Genomic DNA, 12,558 nt, shown 5'->3' with positions numbered 1-12,558 from the left:
CTTGCGGTGTATCCGGGAGGCACTAAGATATATCGTGATTTGGGTCGCCAGGTTTGGTGGCGGGATATGAAGAAGAATGTGGCAGTTTTTGTGTCTAAGTGCCTTACTTGTCAGCAAGTGAAGGCCGAGCATCAGAGGCCAGCGGGTTTGTTGCAACCCTTGCCTATTGCCTAGTGGAAGTGGGAGCATGTCACTATGGACTTCGTTGTAGGTCTTCCGAGGACTTAGCGGGGTAGTGATGCAATTTGGGTGGTAGTTGACCGATTGACTAAGTCAGCGCACTTCATTCCTATGCGCGTGAGAGATTCGGTAGATCATCTTGCCGATTTGTATATTCGAGACATAGTGAGGTTGCATGGGGTCCCAGTGTTGATCCTCTCAGATAGAGATCCACGTTTTACTTCTAGGTTATGGCAGAGTTTGCAGAGTGCCTTGGGCACTAGGTTGACCTTTAGCACGGCTTATCATCCTCAGACTGACAGGCAGTCCGAGCGTACTATTCAGATCCTTGAGGATATGCTTCGAGGTTGTGTCCTTGACTTTAGTGGTTCGTGGAAGAGGCATTTGCCCTTGGTGAAGTTTGCCTACAATAACAGTTTTCTAATCGAGTATTGGTATGGCATCGTTTGAGGTCTTGTATGGCCAACCATGTAGGTCTCCAGTGTGTTGGGCCGAGGTGGGTGATGCACCTTTGTTAGGCCCGGAGTTGGTTCGGGAGACGACGGAGAAGGTTGAGCTTATCCGTAGGAGGCTTGTTACAGCCCAAAGTCGCCAAAAGAGTTTTGCTGACCGTAGGCGGAGGCCTTTGGCATTTGAAGCCGGTGATCATGTCTTTCTGAAAAATATTACCTAGGTGGGGTTTGATAAGGTTTGGGAAGAGTGGGAAGTTGTCCCCTTGGTTTATTGGCCCTTTTGAGATCCTTGAGAGGATTGGCGAGCTTGCCTACCGTATAGCTTTACCGCCGCAGTTGTCCAGAGTTCATGACGTGTTTCATGTTAGTATGCTTCGGAAGTACGAGCCGGATCCGTCACATATACTGGATTGGACCGACTTAGAGGTAGACGGGGATACCTCGTTTAAGGAGAGACCGGTGAGGGTCTAGGATAGGCAAAATCAAGTCTTGCGAGGCAAGACCATTCCCTTGGTTAAAGTTTTGTGGAAACATCACGGGGTAGAGGAAACCACTTGGGAACGTGAATTGGAGGTCTGAGAAAAGTATCCGAATCTATTTGTGGATGTTTGAGCATATGTTGAAATATTTTGTTGTATTGATGAACTTTAAGAACATTGAGTATGTCTTAAGTTGTAAAACATTGTATGTGTTTTGATTTATAGGAGTATTATTGAATATGCCTTGAAAATGGAAGTTTAATTTGACATTGTATATGTTAGATGCATTGTGGGCATGTAAATATATCATTAACATTGAATATGTTATGGAATGGTGAATGTGGTATCGGAATTTGTTGGAAATCAAAGAAAAGCATGTTATTAATGCATATTGAATTATATTGTGAATTGCCTCTTGAAAAGAGATGGGATGACTGGTAATGGGTCAAGATGTTAGATATTGAATTGTAATATTGTTGAAAATTGGGAAAACATGCTTTTGAAACTTATAACTAATTTCGGGGATGAAATTCTTTAAGGGGGGGAGGTTATAGCGATCCCGGTTTTCCCTCAATTTTTTGTTGTATCTCGGACTAGGTACCGTGGTTGTCTATTGTTGTATATGCTACATTTCCATCATTTAATTCCTCATATTTGAGTTTTAGGATGTGTTGGGCAGGTTTGTAACAGGTTGGGTGTATTTAGAAACAAATGGTTGCTGCCCAGGTTTTGGTGTCTTCGCTCGAGCAAGGATTTTGTCTCTCGAGTGAGCTCTGTGTTTTAGTTCCTTCGCTCGAGCCAGGGTTCCTTCGCTCGAGCGAGAGTTGAGTGGTGTGTCTGTTGGCTCGAGCGAGAAGTCTTGCACTCGAGCTTACGTCTGCGTCTAGTTTGGACCTGAAGGTTGCATTTCTTGGCTCAAGCGAGGACTATGTTTTGGGTTTCTTCGCTCGAGCGAGCTTTCCTTCGCTCGAGCGTGCTTCTGGGTTGCAGACCTAAAGCTTCGAATTGTTGGCTCTAGCGAGGTTTCTTTGTGTCTGGTCGCTCGAGTGACCACTCCTTCGCTCGAGCGAGCCTCGAATATATTAGTTGGCAGTAGCGGGTTACACTTCACTTTTTCATCTTCTTCTCTACTCAAACCCTAGCCCCGGCTGCTTCTCTCTCTACACACACTCTCTCTCTAGGATTTCATCTACTTCTATAGTATTTCCACCCAAATCTCTTTGTAAGAAAGATAGAGGGTGGCGTGTGCTTCACTTTAATCTGAAAAACCGTGGATTTGGAGCACTTTGAGTTTTTTTCATCAACTCCTTTGGACTTCTAATTTCGAGGTAGGGCTAACCTACTCCTCTCTATGAGTTTTGACATAAATGTTGGGTGTTTTGGATAGAGGGTGTTGTTTGGTAATTTTGGAAAAGTTAGGGTTTGTATTGAAATTATGTAAAGAGGGGTTTTGTGTTTTAAAAACTCCATATGTATGTGAGACCTTGGAGAATGGAATTATTGTTGTTAAATTGATGAAATTGAACCTTAGGGTTGAAAGTTGAGAAATGGGGAAAAATGCCCTAATTACATTGAATAATTAATTTGAGAAAAAGTGAAATTGAGTTGAAAATCATAAAATTAGGAAATTATGGGATTGAATGGTGTAGTTGGATTAGTTAATCACTCACCTATGAAAATGTTGATATTTTATCTAATTGTTAAATTTATTATCTGTTTAGAGATAACTGTTTTGAGCTATCGGTGGAGGATAGTCTTGATTATTGTAAACATTGTATGTCGATTAGGGAAAACTGAAACTAATCACCTGGAGTATGTCACTGAATATGACGGTTGTAATAATACATCGAATATGTGTATTGATTGATCATTGTGTATGATAAGTGTTTAAATACATTGTATATGTATATTGTTTGGGAGGAGATAGGGGATGTACTCCATGGTTTGAGAGGAGATAGTGGATGTACTCTCAAACCTGTTTGGGAGGAGATAAGGGATGAACTCCATTGATAACTAAGTTGGCCGGAGTGTCCAGGGTGAAAGTCCCGAAATCTTAATAACGTTTGCATAACGTAGATGATTGAAGTATGGAAGTGTTTAATATGAGATGTAGTCTCAATTGAATTGTAGAAAAATGGAAATGTTTTAATAAGAGTTATAGTCTCATGTAATTGTTGGGCTAGATAATGATCCATGTTTATAAATCTGAATTGGATAAGTAAATGAAAGTAGAATGAAATACAGATGTATCTGTCATGAAACTGGAATGTGTTGTAAATTGGTTTATATGTGATAACCATTTATCGAATGCTAATGTTTTAGTTATTTCTCATAATTGGTTTAGTATATTTCTACTGGGTTTTGGCTCACCCTTTATGGGACATCATTTTTCAGGTACAGATGGTATACTACCTCCAAGGACGTAGCTTGGGAGGCTCAGAAACCGAATGACTCTTTTGTTGTTTTCTTTTTGTATTACATGTAAATTCAAGCCAATGGCTTATTTTGTATAAAGAGTTAAAACTCTTCTTTTGTTATACCCAAGTGTTAACTTGGAAAGTTGTAAGCCCGATGGGCATTTACTTTTGTTGTCAACATGTAATACTTTTGTAATGAATACTCTGATATATGAAAATATGCTTTATTCTCTTATGTCTATGCATGTCAATAATGTGGGTTTATATGTATATTTTTTAGGGCGTTATAATTTTAGTAAAAAAAAAAGAAGGTAAAATAGATTTTTTAGTCTAATAAGACAAAACATCACATCTAACTCATAATCCTTACATTTTTCCCCCCATAAAAAGTCAAAAAATCAACTTATTTTCCAAACAAACCCTAAAAAAAATATCTTAAGCCATGTTTAGTTTATATTTGTGAAAAAAATTTTAAAAATAATTTTTTGAAAAGAGTTTATAAAAGTTAAAAATTTGTTAGATTGTATGTTTTGAAAATAATTTTGGAGTTTTGGATGATTTAGGACTATTTTGAGAAGATGGTTAAGTTTTTAACCCATTTTGGATAATATCATCTCTCATATTTTTTACATATTTTTTCAAAAAAAGTTTAAAAAAAGGTCAATTTTTAACCATCTTACCAAAACAATCCTTAATTTTATTTATTTATTTATTATTATTTTTTATAATAGATAAGTGCGAGAGAAAAAATAATTGATTGATCTGTAGGATGTAAGAAAAAGAGAGAGGAAAGAAAAAAAAATGATTTATTGATATGTAGTACAGATAAAAGGGATTTTATTTATTTATTTATTTATTTTTTTAAATTCAACCAAACAAATGTTTGAATTTTTTTTTTCAAAATTGTCTCTTAGGAGACAAACCAAACAAGGGTTTAAACTTTTTGTGAGATATAGGCTTCATTTGGGAAGTGAGTTAGCTTTTTGACTTTTTTTTATTATTTTAGCCTAGGACTAAAAAATTTCCTTTGAGAAGAGCTTTTGTGCTCGTTTGGGAAGGAAAGATTGGGACTTTTTTTGGCTAAAATAGCCACAAAAAATAAAATAGGCTTTTTAGTCCAATAATATTAAACATCACATCCAACCTATAATCATTACATTCTTTCTCTAAAAAAAAACCTAAAACCCTTCCCAAATCAGTCTTTTTAGCCCCAAGTTAAAATAGTCAAAAAAATCCAAAAAACTAAATAGCCAACCCACTTCTCAAACGAACCCTTTGGCTTTTCTAAATTTTTTGTGAGAGAAATAATATATTATTGTTGGATGTGATATTTTGTCTTATTAGACAAAAAAATCTATTTTGCTTTTTGTAGCTATTTTAATAATTAAAAAAAACCCCAAATCTCTCTTCCCAAATGAGTCCCCAGGTTTGAGGATTTTTTGGCTAAAATAGTTACAAAAAAAAAAAAAAAAAATTTAGCCTAATAAAATAAAACATCACATTCAACTCATAATCATTACATTTTTTTTTCACAAAATAATCAAAAATCCTTCTTAAATCAGACTCTTTTAACCCTAAATTAAAATAATAATTAAAAAATTAAAAAATCAACTCACTTCCATGCCAACAAACCAAATAAGGGTTTAAACTTTTTGTGAGATATATGACTCGAGTTTGTGAGACTCTCTTTGAGAATTAATTATTTTATTCTATATTTTATAAAAATACGTACAAAATGATAAAATGAATAATATGATAATTTATAATACCTTTTGACATTTCAGCTAAAAACTAAACTATCCAAGCAGCATCTCAAAGTTACTCAAAAATTAACCACAATGGTATCTTCTATTATTATTTTTAAAAATGATATATAAAACTATTTTTTATAATTATTTTTTAAATTTAATAATATGCAAGTAAGATAATTAATTAATAATTAATAAAGATATGAAGAAAATAACATAAAAAATAAATAATTAATTAATAATTAAATTTAAAAATCTTAATTTAATTTTTAAATTTAAATAACACTACCCTATTTTTTCTGTCAAGTAAAATCTTTCAGCCTAACATCTTTTGTGGGTGTTTGAAAAGTTGCTATTTTAATAGGTTATTTTAATTTTTGATTATTTTAATAGGCTGAAATTTTTATATTTGGAAAAATAGTTAGATTTTTTTATAATTAGATGTCATATTTGTTTGAGAAAAAGTAAAATGATTATAGGATTGATGTGATATTTTATCTTATTGACTATTTTAATTTATTTTATCTTTTTATAAATTTTAATCCAAAAAATTAAAAAATAACATTTACCAAACACGCTGTAGGACCAAGTTTTTAATTATTATTATTTTTTTAAATACTTTATTATTGGTCAATCCTTGTAGCTTTTATTGATCAGGTCAATCCTTATAGCTGGATAGATGAGAACATGCCTCAACTAATTACTGACTCGTAAAGTTTTCTGTTGATGTATGACTGAGAAAACCACAACGCACATTGTATTTCAAAACTCATGGCCAACTCCGAGAGATGCTATTGGTTGATTTTAAGACACCGTCGAGTCATATTTTAATAATATTATAAATGATAGAGAAATAAAATTTAAGATTGGTTTGGGATATGGATTAATTTTTGAATTTTTAATTATTTTAATTTGAAATTAAAAAGTTTCGTTTGAAATAAATTTTTTGATTTTTTTAAACTTTTATAAGAGAAAAAAAAATGATTATCAATTGGATATGATATTTTATTTTATTTAATTAAAATAATTTATTTTGTCTTATATAATTATTTTAATCTGAACACTTGCTGTAAACCGAGATTTATAAATTGATATTGAGTTATTTATAAATTGATATTGAGTTATTGAAAAATATGAAAAAAATAACAAATTATGAAAAAAAATTAGGAATTCTAAATTAGGAGGTCTAATAACTCTAATTGATATGTGGATCCTATATGATGTGATGCGATGTTTTAATCTTATTTTTATTTTTATTTTATTTTTCATATGATTAATGCTCTTTTAAAATTTCCAAATTAAAAAAATTGTATCATTTCTGGTAAATTATAATTGGCGAACGATATCGCTATATAACGCCTTTTTCAATTTTCAAACCCATCACAGTTAACTAACACGTCATATGTCAACGTCTTGTATAGTACTAAATGCACATAAATTTATTTTTAAATTGAATAATTTTGAATCTTAATATTTTATTTTTTAAAAAATTTAATAACTAAAAGCTATATGAATAGATTTGTTAATAATCGATGAAAATTATTATCATTGTGTATGCTCTTATTTAAAATAGACTAATAAAAATAATTTCTTTCAAATTTAAACAAAAAACATATATTCTCACCCTGAAATCAAATTTTTATTTGTATCAATTAGCATTTGACATTCACTTGTTTTTGCCTAAAAGTCAAAAATTTATTAAAACTATGTTTGGTGCTTGTTTGGAATAGTCTATAAAAACAAAAAGCTAAAAAATTATTAAAAAAATTAAAAAGTTATCATTATTTACTAAAAAAAGTATAAGCCAAAATTGTTCCCTCGAGTACAAGCTCACGTGTGAGCTCGTGGGATACTTTTCATATCTCTTATGAAAAAATTATATATATATATATATATATATATATATATTTTAAACTAGAGGGTGTTGTTGGGCCCATGGAGGTCCACCACGGGTCCCATTTTGATGATTCGAACTGTCAATTTATAGAACTCGTTGAGTACTATATGCTTGTAAAAAATCACATTGATTGAATATTGATAGATATATGATCAAATTAGATTTTTGTCAACCGTTTATTTTTCACTGTCTATTTTTTTCCATATAAAACTGATTTGATCACATAGCTATCGATATCCAAATAACATGATATTTTACAGGCATAATTGAACGGTTCGAATTATCGAAATGGAACCCATGGTAGGTTTTCATGGACCCAACAGTACCCTCTGGTCTGATGAAGGGCTCAAGGGAAGCCTCATCCTATATATATATCTTCTGAAGACACCATCTCATTTCAAAGTAATCTGTACTGCACTATTCAACCGTCATTGTCAGTAGCATAGGGCATAGGCGTAATACAACAATTTTGCTATTTTATATAATATTTTAATACATATTTTTTAATAAAAAGTTAAAAAGTTATCCCAAACAATCATATTTTTTTCCTTTACTTTTTTATCTAAAAAATCAAAAAGTACACTTATATAATTCATTCCAAACAACTTTTTGGCTAAAAAACACAAAAGACAAAATTGGCTACATAAGCCAATTAGACAAAATATCACATTCAAATCATAATCATTACATTTTTTCTCTCACAAAAATCAAAAAAGCTAAAAACAAAACCAAACGAGGCTAAAAAAGTCAGACTAAAATAGCAAAAAAATCAAAAAGTCAAGTTATTTTAGCTCTTCCCAAACGAAGGCTAAAAAAATCAAAAAACCTATAACATATATCGAAAAGTCAAAAATTCTCTTTTTCTCTCTATTTTTTGCACATATTTTCGTAAAAAAATAAAAAGTCATTTCAAACATATTAATTTTTTTTACCTCATATTTTAGCCAAAAATAAAAAAAAAATTACTAAAAAATTATGTTCCTAAATGAGGCCTAAATTTACCAAAAATCACGAATTTCACTTGTATCAAAATATTTTTTCTGAAAAAAATAAAAATAACGAAAAATTTTATAATATACAAATTATAATTTGGTTATAACTCATGATATATTATTTTGGTTATTAATTGAAAAGATTTTCGCTAATTTATTATATTTTTTGTTATGTCTAAAGTGATGCATCAAGTATTTAATTATGTTTCAATTGGTGGTGTTTGATTATGATCTATTAAATATTTTTATATGACAATATTTAAGTATTTTATTACACAAAAAATGCTTAAGGTGTGTTGACTAAAAGATAGGATTTATGCTTATATCAGTAAGAACGTAAGAGTTATTTACATTGATACATACAGAATTATAAATTCAAATTATAAATAGTCTCTTCAAAGGAAATCAGGGGCAAAATCTCTATAACTTGAATAATTTCAAATCTCAAAGGAATTCTGATTAATTATGAGATACATCATAATAATCATAAAATTTTTATTTCAGCCAAATTACTTTTGCATATCTTTTTTGGCAGAGCTCATGAAGGTGCATTATCAATAATACTATAAATTTAAAAATTTTATTTAAAAGTTATTCAATAAACATCAATAAGTGTTTTAAATATATACAATTATTTTCGATTAATCATTAGACGTTGGTCGATTTATCTTCTAATAGCTTAACAAAAAAATATTAAGTTCTATTATTTTAATCAATCAATATCAAATTGGACGCTACACGTGTATGTAAATCGTTTCTAAAAATATGATATCTAAGATAAAATCATAATGGAGTTAGCTTAAATTAATGTAATGATACATTATACTATAATATGTGTTACAAGAGAATAATATTAATTTTAATATAAAATAAAATTTAAATTTAAATTTAAATTATTTAATTTAATAATTTTAACTTTATCGTTTTGTAAAAGTGTTATTTGAATACCTATATATAATAAATATAATTTAATTATTTATTTATTTTAATAATTTTAGTTCTATTGTGCTATAAAAATATAATTATCATATAATGATTTTATATAATATATATTAAATTATAAGATAGTAAAATAAACACTCATTTTGATATTAAAAATAATAGTTAAATTAGAAAGAAAATTATTATTATAAAACTAAAAGTGATTCTAATTTTTTATTTAGAAAATAAAAATATATAAAAATAGAATTCCACAAAATTTATTTAAACGATTAAATATAAATATGTTGTGATTGGATTAAGAAGAAAATATATAAAGTATTGATTTTTCTTTCTTTAATATTCTTTTTGAATTATTCATACATATTGCATATAGGTGTATAAAATTTAATTTAAATACAAATATTTTGTAATAAATAATTTCATATTAAATAAACAAATTAATATTAAAACATCAATAAGATAGATAAAAAATATAAAACATGAAAAAATTAATTTGACCCGTGCGATGCACATAATTAAGTACATTTTGTTTTATTTATTTATTTATTTATTTTTATATCGAGATAATTTGTTTTTTCAAATATCATACTGATTAAATTAAAATATTAACTATATAAAATAAATCTGACAATGACAAAACTAAATACACGATAAAAAATATATGAAAAATAAGTATTTCTCAAATAGAGTCTATATAAAATTGGTTATTATAATTGAAATTAAGTTTGTATAGAACTTTATATGTAAATGGAAAAAGTATGTTGATGTGATTTTTTTAGAGGAAGAAAGTAAAGAAAACAAAAAAAAAAAACTTTAGAATGTGCTACCTAAACAAAAGAAAAACATTATTGAGAGGGAGATTAATGATATGGAATTTGTGCCGGACAGATCTGGGCCGGACAGAGTTGGCCCGGAGAGATTTGGGCCGGACAATGTTGTGCCAGATAGATTTGGGCCGAACAGGTGTTGGGCCAAGTTGTGTGGCCCGGCCTTATTGAAAGCTGCTCGGTTAAGGCAGCACGTTGATTGACCGAGCTGCAAGGATCTGTGATTGCGAAGCCGGTCAGGTGAAAAGTCCATCGCCAGGAAAGGCAAGGTTGGACTGAGGTACCTGTTTGCTCGGCAGGTAGGTCGACCGCAGACAAATGTGAGTAGTCCCGAGCTCGGCTTTGCCGAGATGCCGCCGAGTCCGATCCTCATCTGAGCTTAGCTGTTGGAGTACTTGGGCATGAAGCGCAGCATGGCAGACGATGGCCGAGATGATACTGCTCGGCTGCCAAGCTCCCAGGAGCATGGGCAGGCAGTTGGGTTAGGTGGTGCTCAGCAAGGTTTATGCTGACAGATGGGATAACAGTGCCACGTGTTGAGAGATCACTAGGAGTAGATTTGGGGCGCAGAAGGTATATAAGCATGACTGCGCCCCCCATACGCAGACAGATGAACATTTGGTGAGACATACACTAAACACTCAACACTCTCCATTCTCTCTATCTATCCCCTGTGTGTGTGTTCTAACTTGATCGTCGGAGGGGTTTTCCGGCCACACACTGCCGGGTAGCTCATCGTTATTTGCTCGCAAGTGATCGGACAGACAGGAGTTTGGAAGAAAGGAGTGCGGGCTTGCCTAAATATTTGCTCCCCGCACAATTGGCGCCGTCTGTGGAAAAAGCTTGACAGACAAAACCTTGTCTTCCTGGCTAGTCTGATCGCCGTCCATGGCGAACAACGACGAGTTTCCGTTGTCTGCCATAGATAGAGCCACACCGGAGTATACCCGAAGGAGAGAGGGACCTCCCGCCATCCATCCAATGGCGGACTTGGAGACGCCCACCGAAGGACAGTCAGGAGACGCGCGGGATAAGCGCGGAAGAAGTTATGGTCATTCACGAAGTCCGGACGGTCATCGGCGGCGGAGAGAATCACATGCCCGACGTCTGGAACATAAGTTGAGGGACCAAGACGCTGTCATCCGGCGAATGGCGGCGGAGATGGAGGAGCTCAAGCGGCATGTCAAAGGGAAAGGTGTAGCTGGAGTGGGTGACCACAGTGAGTGCACCCCATCCCGCCGTTCAGGTGGACAGAGTCAGCGACGCACTCTGTCCATTTCTATCACCAGAAGTTACCAGGTTGGTGATTCCGACACGCATGCAGAGAAGTCTAGCGCGCAAGACAGCACCTACCGGCCCTCACGTCCGGTGACGACATCGGTACTCTTACTCCGCTCATTCAGAGGATTTGCGGGCGGTCTTGAAGGAGCGGGCTCGCCGGCGCGAAGCTCAGAGAATATCGGTGTTCCAGCAGTTATCCTATGGGGTTCACGCCAACGAAGAGGTCGGAATGCCTCCACCCCGCCAAGCAGCGCCACTCCTAGTGGATTCAGATTTGGCCAGGTTGAGTGCCACCCCTTTCTCCCTGGAAATAGAAACTACACCGCTTCCGGCGGGCTTCCACCAGCCAAAGTTCACGCTTTACTACGGGAAAACCGATCCCTACATGTATGTAAGTCATTTTCGACAGGTCATGGTCGGACATAGGCGGAATGACGCTCTTATGTGCCTCATTTTTCCGTCCAGTTTGGGCGAACTGGGCTTGAAGTGGTTTGAAAGGCTGCCGGAGGGAAGTATTGAAAGGTGGCATCAGCTGGCCGAAGCCTTTGTCACGCGCTTCAAAACCAACACAAAAACACCAAAGGAAGTCGATCATTTACTGAGTGTCAAGATGGAACCGAGCGACACATTAAAGGCATACAACTCTCGGTATTGGGAGACCTTCAACGAGATCTTAGATTGCCCGGTCAACCTTACAATCACTCAATACAAGCGTAGTCTCCCGGTCGGATATAGACTGCGGGACTCGCTTACTATGCACCAGCCGACGTCCATGGGCCAACTCATGCAGCGCATCAATGAGCACATCTGAGTCGAGGATGACGTGTCAGCAACTGCCGTGAAGGAAACTCCGGTAGCAACAGACAAGAAGACAGCAGGCAAAGTGCACGCAGTTGGGCAAGAGTCCAGCCGCTCAAATGACCGAGCCGAGGAATCGGACCGTGGCTCGAATCGCAAAAACCGGGGTAGAGGACGTCGGAATGACCGGGATGACTACCCCCGAGATAACGTAGCGGATGCAAACAGAAGGTTGAAGGCAAGGACTTGCATAATCACGATCTTCAAGATTCCAATCTATCGCATACTTAGTGAAATTCGAGACCAGGAGTATGTCCGGTTTCCTGCTAAGTTGGGCGATGGACAAAAGGGTTACAATCTGCGGTATCGCTGTACGTTTCATCGGGAGCGAGGCCACCAGACTGAGGATTGTTTGCCATTGAGGCAACACCTGGAAGAGCTAGTCGCGGCCGGGCACCTGGATCTTTACATTGATGGGGGCGTCAAGGCAAATCAAGTTCCGGTTGATCCGTGGGGGCCGGACGACAGAGATGCACCTCCTCAAG

Source organism: Camellia sinensis, chromosome 14 (genome assembly GCF_055761805.1).
Source record: "Camellia sinensis isolate YWXY chromosome 14, ASM5576180v1, whole genome shotgun sequence".
Classification (NCBI taxonomy): Eukaryota; Viridiplantae; Streptophyta; class Magnoliopsida; order Ericales; family Theaceae; genus Camellia; species Camellia sinensis.
Note: the sequence above shows the minus strand (reverse complement) of the source record.